At 36.6% G+C, this 14,453-nt stretch overlaps 1 protein-coding gene across 1 annotated transcript in view; it reads left to right on the forward strand.

Moving 5' to 3' along the window:
• AGBL4 (AGBL carboxypeptidase 4) overlaps positions 1-14,453 on the forward strand; it is a 1,392,661-nt gene that overhangs the window by 355,845 nt on the left and 1,022,363 nt on the right. The gene's annotated exons all lie outside the window — the stretch shown is intronic.

Raw genomic sequence — 14,453 nt, forward strand, 5'->3', positions numbered from 1 at the left:
TCAGAGCATTTTATGGGGTTTATAAATTGAGACCATCTCTAACCTTTTGGAATATTTTGATCTATGGACTTAAGAGATTGATTCCAGAGCTCTTTTATGCCTATTTTGTCCCTTGTGTATTTGTTTGTCTTGAAGTATAGTTTCTCTTCTAGCTGGGTTTTCTGTCCCAGCATATAGACAATTTCCATAACCTTATCATCAGCTGTCAGGAGGCTTATACTGCCTCCTTTGCCTTCTTCTTTGAAAGAGAGAAATGCAGCTAAACTTCTTTGTAGATTTATTGTGAGAGTAAGATTTTTAGGGGGAGCAGTATTATGTAGTAAAAAGAGCAATGGATTAGGAGGCATGAGACCCTGACTCTAACCTCAGCTATACCAATATGCTACGGATGTATTGGGTGGCTTCACCCAAGGCACTTAACTCTTCTAGATATCAGATTTCTTGTATTAAAAAAGGGAGTAATATTAAATAATGTAATTCATTCATTTATTCAATAAGTATTCTCTGAGTGCTTTCTATACCAGGGCCTATTAGGAATGCTAATATGAGTAAGGTGTACTTTCTGCCCTTAAGGCACTTGTATGATAGAGGTGAAGACAGGGAAAAGAAACCCACAGATGAGTGATAAAAGAGGAATACAAAAATGAGACTACAGTGTGGCAGCGCAGGTGAAGGGCAACTAGTGGACTGGGGTGATCAGAAAATACTTGCAAAAAGAAATAACTAAACTTAAACTGAATCTTTAAAAATGATTTAGACTGGAACTCTTATATACTATTGGTGGGAATGTAAATTGGTACAAAAAACCTGTAGAAAACAGTATAAAAGTACTACTAGAATATATATATCTAATCTATCTATCTTTTGCTCTAGTAGATAATGCCAGTTTTTCAGTCCCAGAAATATGTACAAACATTCTCCCAAAAGACACTTAAAAATATTCCTAGTGGCACTATTTGTAATAATCAAACCCAGGAATTGTTCAAATGGTTATAAATAGTAGAATTGATAAATTTGGTTATAGTCATATCTATATCTTGGAATATCACATAGCCTTGAGAATGAGTGAACTATTACTATATGCAACAACATGGGAGAATCTCACAAAAATAATGTTGAGAGAAAGGAGCCAGACACAAAAGAGTATACACCATATGTTTCCATTCATGTAAATTAAAAACAGACAAATTAACCTGCACTAAAAGTCAGGATAGTAATTTCCCTTGGCCGATTGGTAGTACCTGGAAATGGGCTTCTGGAGTATTGGTATTGTTCTGTTTCTTGATATGAAGACTGTACATATATATGGCTCTGCTGATTTCTAAAAATTTTTTTAAAGGTATGCGTTTGTAATTTGTATTCTTCTTTGTATGTATGATATACTTTAAAGCTTACTTACCAAAATGACTGGGGGTTAGTCAAGATCATAGCAAAGAGAGGTATTCTAATATAAAAAGAGCATGAACAAAAGGAAGAAGGCTTAAAGAACATAGTAATGTTTTCCATTTTTCACATGCTGTGATTCTAATATTCATTTTTCACTCTTTTAATAGAAACTGTTGATGCCTACTATGTGATATGATTACTAGTAAACATTGTTGAAACAATAATAGAAATAAACAAGTTATTTTCTTATACAATTAAGTGTTTTACTTATGGGAACAAGAACAAACAATAACAACAGCAACAACAAGAATGACAACTTTTGCTTTACTATGAGCGTCCTGCAGGGGCGGCTATGGTTTTCGGTTTTCATATCTTTACCTCTCCATTCCCCAGCACAGAGCCTTTCAAATAGGCATACGCTAAATGTTGAATGAATGGGTTAGATCACAATCTACAACACACACACACACACACACACACACACACACACAGAATATAGAGACACGTATAGATTTGCATGATTTCCAGAGGAGTTCAGAAGATTGAAGTGAGTTTGCCAAACCATAAAATCTTATTTTGCACAGCACTTTGATTCTATAAGGCCTTTCAGAAACTTCACAGAAACATTATGATTTTTCTGACATCTTTCTCCATGCAGTAGTAGTGAAAAAAAATTATAAAATATTGGGAAGTAATTGGTAAAAGGATGATTACATTCAACAGTTTGAGGTGGTCCAATATATTGTATTTTAAAAAATATTTTCTGGGAAATTAGTACAAAAGCAAAGTCAAATTTTAGACTTTAGAGGTGATTCATACTTTCTACTTGAAGTCCCACATCTACTCCTTATCCACATTCATTGATCTTTTTATAAAGTATTCTATTCTATCGTCATAGTTTTGGTAATAGCAAGAATCCATCTCTAACAATATGGCTGATACCTAAAAATTCACTGGGCCATTTAACTAGTGTTTCAGTTATTTTCCATTTGCCCCTCCAGATCCACTCTCCACTTTTTTCCACCCTGCTTAGAGTCCCAAGACGTTGACCTTTATGGACTGAATCAGCAGGCTCCCTTATACTCTGGCTAGCAGTTGAGTGCCAGTGACTGACAGGAAATCACAATGTGGGAGACGAGTGAATTTGGAATATTTATTCCTCTTCTCTTAAAGGCCACCTTTACATTTTCCAGGTTTTGATAACCACTCTTTCCCCATGATCTGTCATGCCTAGAGGGCCTTAGGTAAGCCTTAAGCTCCACGGGAGAAAGGTAACAGCGTTCTGCTCTTGCTAGAGCTAGGTTACTTCATTATCACTGGTTGGTTTTCCTTACTCTGTTCTCACACTTTTAAATTGTTCCTTTATTACACTGTTCTTGTTTATCTTGTTGGAGTTCACCATCTGTTTCCAGCCAGTCCTTGAATGATGTGCCATACTGGGTTTTGGTTTGTTTTCCATACAGTGCTGTGCCAGTCCTGCTCTTTCTTCAGGACCCAGATCAAGAGTTACCACCTCTGAAATATGAATTTTGGAGTCTGAGAAATCTGTGACTGAATTAAAACTCCAACACTTATTAGCTGTGTGACTTTGGACAAATTTTTTCATATTTTTGAACTTTAGATATCTTCTCTGTAAAATAAGGGCAAATAACACCTTATGCAGAGGTGCTGGCTATTAAATAAGCTTGTTTTTGAAAGCTCCTGGTGCTAGATAAGGTCTCAGTAAATGTTGTTGTTTTTTTCTTCCCCCCCCCCTTTTCTGACCAACGTTATCCTATTTTACTTTTTATTTTCTATTGCCATGCATTTGTTTGCATGTTGCTTTGAATCTGTTTTCTAGTTGTTTCACTCTAAACGGCTTGCCTTTCTGAAACTACTCTAAATTTCTCAAGGCAATGAATCATAGAGATATACTAAAGATAACTGAAAATTGTTTTTAGAATTTATAAAAAAATTTACTTTTGCTATTACATTTAATCCTCATAACTCTGAAAAGGAAGAATATATTATTTCTCTCATTTTGCAGATGAAGTAACTGAGGCACAGAGAAATTAATTATCTAGATCATAGAGCTATATAGTGGTAAAATGTAACTCAAACTCAGGTCCTCAGATTCCAATCCCTTTAATTTCTGTGATACTGTGATAGACATGTTTGTCTTCTTGGGTACGTCATCCTTTGATTCACATCTGCCGAATTCATATTATTTTAAGTGATTGATAAACCATCTCTACTTTTTTTTCTTCTCCAACTTTCTTTTTGATTCGGCAATTATTTTTATTCTTGTCTAATCTCTCTTCATTATTTTTTGTGATTTTTATCCCTTCACATTGACTACCTTTCTCTAGAGACCATAATGATAAAAACTTAAAAATGATCATAACTGAGAAATGGAGAAAGAGAGCCTACACATTTATGCTTAGTTTCTTCCAGGATTGCTCTCTGGATCTGGTCTTGACTTCTGGTGTGAGAAGTAGCATTTATTCCTCCTTCTGTCCTGTGCTTGGTTGTCTTCCTTGAACGTGTAGCCCTGTGGTTATATATGGACGTTTCCCAACATTTGGCAACATAGGAACGCTTCATGAGAGGCAAGTAGTATAGTAGAAATGACAGCAGCATCAGTATTACCCAGGCCTGCGTTCAAATCCTGGGTCTGCCATTTACTAGCTGTGTGAGCTCAGGCAAGTTACTGTTAAACTTGCCCTTTAAAATTCAGATTCCTTATTTGTAAAATGGTGAGTGTGGTGGAGGTGTGTGGGTGTGTGGTAAGAATTACCTACCTGGCAGAATTCTTATGGTAATTAGATGTGATAATATATATAAAGTACTTATCATATTGTAGATTTTCAATAAATAATTTTTATTATCATTATTATCACTATTATTATTATTAGGAGACACACAAAAGAATCCTATTTTTTGAGTTCATGTTCAGGCCACTAGATGCATTTAGTGCTGAATAGGATAATCACCAGATTTGGAGTTTGGCCAAGCCATTGCCAAACAGATGTCAAAAGACACAGCATCTTAGAGGTGCCCAGTGTGAAAAATCTTCTTTGTTCTTTCTGCTTGGCTCCTTTTATGATCTATAACGCCTTCTGCTTTGGTGGTGCCATTGATTGGGTATTTTAAGGCAATTTGTTGGATTAAGCCTCTCAGTGTACCATAGCAGGTGGGGGCCTGGTTGAGTCTGGTAACAATACAACCTTTCTCCCATGGAGGTTGAGACTTACCTAACAATCTCTCTAGGCTCTCTGCGCCTCCTTTTTCTCCTTGTTACAAAGAGCACTAAATGCTTATAAAAAGGCTTGCATGGATGAGGAATTCTTGGTGCCAGTGACTTTTCTAATTCATTTCTTTCATGAAAGTAAAACAAAAAATCCAGAATAGGATGGGAAAATGTGTAGTGAGAGAAGAATTTTTTTTTAAATTTCTGTATTTAAGGAATACATGCAGTGCATTAGAATGGGTAATGCCCTCACAAACTCCAGATCTTTACTCATGTTAATTTCTCTCCTTTTCTTTTACTAACAAGTGAACACTTAACTCCTCTTTTAAGAACCAGTTCCAATATTCTTTTGAAGCTTTCTCATTAGACTCTGTGCCCCTGGAGAGACAGGATATTTTTCTCATCTTTGTATTTGCTTCACTTCCTAACACTGAACCTGCATATGAAAGGCATTTGACAATGAATAAATTGTAACCAAGATATTTTCATAATATTTGAGGGTAGGCAGTCTCACTTCTCCCATGTAATTCAATCACAGTGACTATTGGTTTCCATAAAGAGTGTTCTGGAGATTGCTGGTTAAATTTGTCTTTTGTTCAAGATGCTAGTAGAGAGCAATAAAAGATCATGCTAAAGTCCCAAAGTGCCAAGGAAGCTTAGAAAAGAAAACTATCAGCTGGGTTGGAGAAGTCAGGCTAAATGATATGCGAATATAAACAGACCTGAACAGTGCCTGACACTTCTATATAATCTTGGAGATAAGTGCGACCCAGCTGATCTGGGCTTTAGGAGATCGTAGCCTTTCTGTAGACTAAAGACACACTGAAAAGTAGAGTTTATTTAAGGCAGAGTGTAAATATTTGTAAAGGTTTGAAAAGATATGGTAGACTTACAGGAGAGGGAGTGATTACTACAGCCAGAAGTGCCAGAAAATGCTTCCTGGAAGAGGTAAGACTCCAATAAGGCTTTAAAGGATACTCAAGAGACCAAATGCAGAAAAAAGCCAGGCGAAGAGGATAGTGCATGCAAAGGAATGTTGATGAATGCACAGGGTTCATTTTGAGTACTCTGTGGTTACCTAAGTATCTGGAACAAATTTTAATAAAAGTAATTTTTACTGTTTTAAGAACACATTAGAAAATAAGAAATAAAAATGCAAAGGAATACCAGCAATGAAGTGGAATTTGAAATTAAAAACACAATACTATTTACATTAGCACTCTAAAAAATTAAATACGTAGGTGTAAATCTAATAAAATATGTTCAAGGTGAAAGAAATCAAAGAAGAACTAAATAAATGGAGAAATATTCCATATTCATGAATAAGAAGACTCAATGTTGTCAAGAGGTCCATTCTTCCTAACTTGATCTATATATTCCATGCAATCCCAATAAAAATCACAGCAAGTTATTTTCCGGATGTCAACAAATTGATTCCAAAATTTATGTGGAGAGACAAGACACAGAATAGCCAACGCAATATTGAACAAATTTGGAGTACTGATACTACCTAATTTCAGAACTTAATATAAAGCTACAGTAGTTAAGACAGTGTGGCATTGGCAAAAAAATAAACAAATAGATCAATGGAACAGAATAGAGAACCCAGAAACAGACCCACTTAAATACAGTCAGCTGAACTCTGACAAAGGAGCAAAGTCAAAAAATTGAGAAAATATAATCTCTTCAACAAATGATTCTGGAACAACTGGAAATCCACATACCAAAAATGAATCTAGACACAGAACTTATACCTTTCACAAAAATTAACTCAAAATGGATCACAGGCCTAAATATAAAAGACAAAAAATTATAAGACTTCTAGAATATAACATAGAAGAAAAATCTAGATGACCTTGGGTTTAATGATGACTTTTAAGATACAACACAAAGGCACAATCCATGAAAGAAAGGATTGATAAGCTGGATAGGCTTCATTAAAATGAAATATTTTTGCTCTGTGAAAGACACTGTCAAGAGAGTGAAAAGACAAGCCGCAGATTGGGAGAAAATATTTGCAAAAGGCATATCTGATAAGGTCTGTTGTCCAAAATATACAAAGAACTCTTAAAACTAAACAATAAGAAAATGAACAACCCAATTTAAAAATGGGTGAAGGATCTGAACAGACACCTCACCAAAGAATATATACAGATGGCAAATAAGCATATGAAAAGATGCTCCATTTCATATGTCATCAGGGAATTGTAAATTAAAACAGCAATGAATTACCATTGTACACCTATTAAAACGGCCAAAATCCAAAACGATGACAACACCAAATTCTGGTGAGGATCTGGAACGACAGGAACTCTCATTCATTGCTGGTGGGAAAGCAAAGTGGTATCGCCACATGGGAAGACATTTTGGTGGTTTCCTACAAAACTAAACATACTTTTACCATAGAATCCAGCAGTCCTTGATATTTACCCAAATGAGCTGAAAACTTATGTCCAAATAAAAACCTGCACAGAGATGTTTATAGCAGCTGTATTTATCATTCCCAAAACTTGGAAGCAGCCAAGATGTCCTTCAGTAGGTGAATGAATAAATAAACTGTGGTACATCTAGACAATGGAATACGATTCAGTGCTAAAAAGAAAACAGCTATCTATCCATGAAAAGACATGGAGGAACCTGAAATGCATATTACTAAGTGAAAGAAGCCAATCTGAAAAGGCTACAATACTGTATGCTTCCAACTTTTTTTTTTTTAATTTTTTTAATTGAAGTATAGTTGATTTACAATGCTGTGTCTGTTTCTGGTATAAAGTGATTCAGTTACATTCTCTTATTTTTTATTTATTTATATTCTGTTAATTCAGTTATATTCTTTTATATATTCTTTTCCATTATAGGTTATTGTAGGGTATTGAATATAGTTCCCTGTGCTAAATAGTAGGACCTTGTTGTTTATCTACTATATGTATAGTAGTTTGTATCTGCTAATCCCAAAGTCCTAATTTATCTCTCCCCCCAGTTTCCCCTTTGGTAACCATAAGTTTGTTTTCTATGACTGTGAGTCTGTTTCGTAAATAGGTTCATTTGTGTCATATTTTAGATTACATATATAAGTGATATCATATATTTGTCTTTCTCTGTCTGACTTACTTCACTTTGTATGATAATCTCTAAGTCCATCCATGTTGCTGCAAATGGCATTATTTCATCTTTTTTATGGGTAATATCCTATTGTATATATGTACCACATCTTCTTTATCCATTCTTCTGTCGATGGACATTTAGGTTGCTTCCAGGTCTTGGCTATTGTAAATAGTGCTGCAATGAACATTGGGGTGCATGTATCTTTTCAAATTATAGTCTTCTCTGGATATATGCCCGGAGTGGGATTGCTGGATCATATGGTAACTCTATTTTTAGTTTTTTAAGGAACCCCCCCATGCTGTTTTCCACAGTGGCTCCACCAATTTATATTTCTACCAACAGTATAAGAGGGTTCCCTTTTCTCCACACCCTCTCCAGCATTTATTGTTTGTAGATTTTTTGATGATGGCCCTTCTGACTGGTGTGAGGTGATACCTCATCGTAGTTTCGATTTTCATTTCTCTGATAATTAGTGATTTTCAGCATCTTTTCATATGCCTATTGGCCATCGGTATGTCTTCTTTGGAGGAATGCCTATTTAGATCTTCCGTCCATTTTTTGATTGGGTTGGTTGTTTTTTTGGTTATTGAGTTGTATGAGTTTGTATATTTTGGAAGTTAAGCCCTTGACCTTCTACAAAAGATGAAACTATGAAGACAGTAGAAAGATCAGTGGTTGCCAGATGTTGGGTGAGGTGGGGAGAGAGATGAGTAGGCAGAGCATAAAGGATTTTTAGAGCCATGAAAATACTCTGTTTGATACTCTAATGTCATTATACATTTGTCCAAACCCATAGAATGTACAACACCAAGAGTGAGCCCTAATGTAAACCATATACTCTGAGTGATAATGATGTCTCGACGTAAGTTCAGGTGTAACAAATGCACCACTTTGTTGGAGGATATTGATAATGCAGGAGGTTATGTGTTTGTAGGGGCAGGGTTTATACAGAAAATTTCTATACCTTCCTGTCAATTTTGCTGTGAACCCAAAACTGCTTTAAAAATGCCTATGAAAACAATAATGAAATGATTTGAAGTTAAAAAAAAAATGTAAAGGAAAACTGAGATTTGAATTCTGAGGACTTTTGGCTTTATCCTAGTCATTGAGAGATAAATCAGTAATTTAGCAAAATAAAACTGGTTCCAGAGTTTCAGATTGGGAGAAGGTGGGGCAGCCAGACAGCAGGAACATTGCAATTCTTCAGCTTCTCTCAGGGGCATGATGGCTGTCAAGGACATGGGAGTGTTGGCATAGGGAAAGTTCATAATATTGGGTTGGCCAAAAGGTTCGTTCGGTTTTTTCTGTACGATGGTTCTAGTAACACTTAGTTGTCTTTAACTTCATTCAAAACAATTTTATTAGATTGTATTGTGACAGCTGTCTTATCAGCCTGAATTTAAAAAAAGACTTATCCAAATTGGTGCATTTTTGTATAGCCATTTTAATATTGAAGATGGAAGAAAAAAGGAACATTTTTGGCATATCATGCTTTATTCTTTCAAAAAAGGTAAAGATGCAACTGAAATGCAAAAAAAGATTTGTGCAGTGTATGGAGAAGGTGCTGTGACTGATCAAATGTGTCAAAAGTGGTTTGCAAAGTTTCCTGCTGGAGATTTCTCGCTGGACGATACTCCACGGTCGGGTAGACCAGTTGAAGTTGATAGCGATCAAACTGAGACATTAGTTGAGAACAATCAACATTATACCACGTGGGAGATAGCCGTCATACTCAAAATACCAAATCAAGTGCTGAAAATCATTTGCACCAGCTTGGTTATGTTCATTACTTTGATGTTTGGGTTCCCCGTAAGTTAAGCGAGAAAGCCTTCTTGACCGTATTTCTGCATGCAATTCTCTACTTAAACGTAATGAAAACGTTCTGTTTTTAAAACGAATTGTGACGGGTGATGAAAAGTGGTTACTGTACAATAATGTGGAACAGAAGAGACCGTGGGGCAAGCGAAATGAACCACCACCAACCACACCAAAGGCCAGTCTTCATCCAAAGAACGTGATGCTGTGTATATGGTGGGATTGGAAGGGAGTCCTATATTATGAGCTCCTTCCGGAAAACCAATCGGTTAATTTCAACAAGTACTGCTCCCAATTAGACCAACTGAAAGCAGCACTTGACAAAAAGCGTCTGGAATTAGTCAACAGAAAACGCATAATCTTCCATCAGGATAATGCAAGACCGCATGTTTCTTAGATGACCAGGCAAAAAAACTGTTACAGCTTGGCTGGGAAGTTCCGATTCATCCGCCATATACACCAGACATTATACCTTTGGATTTCCATTTATTTCGGTCTTTACAAAATTCTCTTAATGGACAAAATTTCCATTCCCTGGAGGACTGTAAAAGGCACCTGGAACAGTTCTTTGCTCAAAAAGATAAAAAGTTTTGGGAAGACGGAATTATGAAGTTGCCTGAAAAATGGTAGAAGGCAGTGGAACAAAATGGTGAATACGTTGTTCAATAAAGTTCTTGGTGAAAATGAAAAAATGTGTCTTTTATTTTTATTTAAAAACCGAAGGCAATTTTTGGCCAACCCAGTAACTTTTATGACCTTCTATTTGTATGAATATCATAGAGTATAATTTGAACTGCATTTTGAAGTATGGGTAGGATGTCAGGCTGAGGAATTTTGTGTTTAATATATAGGTATTGGTGGAAAACAGAGATGAGAATAAGAGAGTGTAAAATGGATTGGAAGTCAGAGACCCTAGCCTGGGCCTATACAGAGCCTTGCCTGCTGTGATGCCATGAATGTAGTGAATTTACTAGGGGTAGTTAAATCTCCTTAAATGAAGGATATTAAGGCCTTCTGAGGCAAGCAAACTTGTTTTGTGAGTTCTTGGAGGTCTTTGCATTGAGAAATACCTGTGCTAGAATCCTGATTCATGTTCTTACTTTCTGTGTGATCTTGGATCTCAACCTCTCTGAATTTCAATTCCTGATGTAAAAAATGGCAACAACAACAACAGTAATAACAACAACAATAATACTTAATTTGCAGGGCTGTTATGAGAATTAAATATGTTTGTAAAAAATCTAACCCTCCAAGGTTTTTTCCCTTTAGAAGTGTGGGGAGCAAAGACTAAACCAGGAGAGGTCAAGTGAAGGGGAATCATCACGACTGAGACAGCTTCGGGCCATATCCCTGTGACTACTACCATCCAAGTACTGTAAAGAGGCTAAGAACTATCATAAATAGGACCCTGTAAATATAGATCAAAACATCCCCATTGACTGTCAAAAATAAGATCGCAGCAGCGTTAAGGCACCCAGATGAAACACACTAGCACTTATCCACAGCGAAATCTATAAAGTGCTTTCAATTGCTCAGGGGATCTTTAGATACAGCATCATTTTCTCTATCTTATGGCTGACTTGGCCACCTCCACTATGAATTTTTCATGATTCCCCTGACCCAGCAGCTCTTGCCTGTGGAGAGAGTAATACAGTATTGATTTTGGAGTTAGGTTTCTGCCTTTTTTGCCACAACAGGATTTTTGTAGCCTAGAAACCTCAATCCCCTATTACTCATTAGAGACTAGGGCAACTTTTCTTAGATCTGGAATTCAGAAGGCGAACCATTTAGCTGCCAGTGTCAAAGATAGCCTCTATAGTGGAATTTTAACTTAACTCAGTAATGAGAGTAGCTGTTATTAAAAACTTCCTAACTGAACCAGCGGAGGTAGGGTTATACAGAAGGCCAAGAAGACAATAGTCTTCTTTGTCTCTCTCACAATTAGAATATTTGCCTAGGCATAGCTTTCTGAATGAACCTATTAAAAATATACCAGAGGCTAAGAAAGAATGAGAAAGAAAGGAAACATAACAAGGAAATCCAGTTCATCTTTTAGTGTTTTTCCTTCTGTGTAACTTTTGGAGTAGATGTCTAGGTGATTCTTATTTTCAGTGGCCCTTGGTCATATAATAGAAATGAAAAGAGGCCATGCTGTTGGTAGTTTTTATTTAAACTGCTTTTAAGAAATCATAAAATCCATATCTTACATCTTGTGAAAACTCGTTCTTGGCATTGCCATGGTAACAAGACTTTTAAAAGGGAGTTAACGGAAATTTAGCTGCATATATTATTTCTTTGTGATTCATACTTCATAAAAATGCAAATGTCACACTAATACGTGTTTTACCTTGATGTTTTATATCACCATTTAGTCTTAATTGATCTAATGTTTTCCTTAATTAAATTTTGTGCTTCTTTGAATGGTTTTTTACTCCCCTCCCCTACAATCCCCTCTTCTGTGGACCCATCAAACGATACATTTTCTACTAGGTGACATGCAATTTAGGAAACTGTCACACAGGAGATCAGTCATCCCAACTTAAGAACTCAACAAAAGATTTTGGGAAAACTGCTTGTCTTGTCTAGAAATTCAGCCTATCCTCCTGCTTAGAACTTTTGCATCTCCTTTTCTGCCCTTGTCCATCCTCTCACTGAGTCTCTCCGTTAAGACTGAGAAGCAGAGTATGTTGGTAGAGAAAATATTTTCAGTACATCCTGGATAAAAGTGCAGACTTCGCTATTCCCTAGCTCTGTGACCTTGTGCAAGGCAGATTACTAACTTTTTTGACCCACAATGTTCTAATAGGTAAGATAGAGATAAAACAATAGTTTTGTCACAGAACCTTTGTGTGGATTAGATGCAATGTAATTTTAAAGTACTTGGCACAGTGCTTGGCACAAGCTCTGTGCTCAATAAATGAGTTATCATTTATATTGTAATAATAATACTTTGGAGGAGGTAGAGAAAATTTTATTCACCTGAATTACTTTTCGTGAGAGCATCTTTACATTTATTTAGAAGATATTATGTGGTAAACTTCTTGGGATATGTAGTGAAACTCCAAGGTTAATATATTTTGCCTGAGCAGAGATGACAGATTTGCCTTTTTGTTTCAGATGGTAAAAGGGAATAAAAAATAAACAGAGAAGGGAATGGAGGGGAGAGAGCAGGTTGAGCTAGTGAGATAGTGAGATGGAGGAAGGTTGTGTACCACTTGACATGACTCATTCCATCAACTGCCAGGTATTTTGTGTTGTTGGACAAATGCACGAAATGGTTTATGGAAGTGAGGTGTGCGTTTGTGTGTTAGAGAGAAAAGTGGTAAAGGGGATGAATTTCACATTCCGATTGTCATGGACTAGATAGAGGCAGCAAGTGCTGGCACAGCCCTTGAAATGAGAGGGCACCTTGAAGATCCAAGCCTCTGAGAACTCAGAGAAGAGGCATGTGGACTTACATTGTCTGAGACTGGGGGCAGGGTGTGAGATGAATTTTATCCATTTTGCCTAGATCTCTAAGAGATAGGAATGCCTCAGCTAGCATCTGGGTTACATAATGGTAATGTCAGCCATCCCCCCCCCGCCCCCAGTTTTATTGAGGTATAATCGACTAGTAGAATTATATATATTTAAAGCATACAAAGTAGCGATCTGATATACATATACATTGTGAAATGGTTACCACAGTAAAGTTAATTAATGCATCCATTACCTCACATAGTTACTTTTATTTTTTTGATGAGAATGCTTAAGGTATACTCTCTCAGCAAATTTCAAGTGTACAATACAGTATTATTAACTATAGTCAACATGCTGTACATTAGATTCTCAGAACTTTTTGATTTTTTAACTGAAAGTTTGTACTCGTTGACCAATATCTTCTCATGTCTCCTCCCAGCCCCGGGCAGCCACCATTCTACTCTGTTTATTTGAGTCCCCATAGGCCTTAAAGTACTCTCCAGTGAAACATCTCCTTGATAGAGTGTTTTCCTTTCATAGAGTCAGGTGTTTTTTGTTTGTTTGTTTGTTGTTTTTTCAGAACATCTTAGTCCACAGGGATCAGAATAGACTTGTCACTTCCTGCCGAAGGATCCTCAGTATACAGGCCATCCCCAATGTCTCTTTTCCTTACCCCTCCTCTCTTTTCCCACTGCTTTCCACCCAGATCCCTCCCTTTACCATTAGCTCAGGAAGTAGCTCTATGTACAGGGGTTTGCAAGTCAAATATTGGCTCTGCCACTAACTATCTAGATAATCTTGGGAAAGTCATTTTCTCTTTCTGATCCAATATTTCCTCATTTATAAAATGAGAAAAAATTCTATCCTTAAAAGGTTGTTGTAAGAATTAAATGAGTTAATACATTTGAAGCACATTGTACAAGACCTTACCCTTGTTATGCACTCAGTAAAAGTTAGTTCCTTCCTTTCTCTTTTGTCTGGACTTTTACAGTTGCCTCCAAGCTTCTTGAGGACAGATTATGTCACCCTCTTGCCTTTGCCTTCTTTGTATTTCCTGGCACTGTGCCTATGCCACAGAGAGGGGGCTAGACACGCCTAGCCTGTGGCATCACTTTGTCTTTCCCTCTATGTCCTCCAGTCATATTGGACTGATTCCAACTTGTTGAATGTGCCATGTTCTCTCTTTCACTGGGTCCTCCCAAGTGTAGTTTCTTCCACTGAGGATCTTTTTTTCTTTTCTTTTCTTGGCAAATTTCAACTAGTTTTTCAAGCCTCAGCTTGGGATGGCTGTTCTTCAGAGAAGAATTCCTTGATCCTCTAAACTAAGTAAGGACTCCATTTAATAGTGTCCTTGCATTTTGTACTTTTCCTGGGGCATTTTTCACCCTTGTAATCATTTCACTAATTGAAATTATTAACTGAATATCTATACATTTTAAGTCTACAAACTGTTTGAGGC

Source organism: Balaenoptera borealis (genome assembly GCF_965194805.1).
Source record: "Balaenoptera borealis genome assembly, chromosome: 1".
NCBI classification, from domain to species: domain Eukaryota; kingdom Metazoa; phylum Chordata; class Mammalia; order Artiodactyla; family Balaenopteridae; genus Balaenoptera; species Balaenoptera borealis.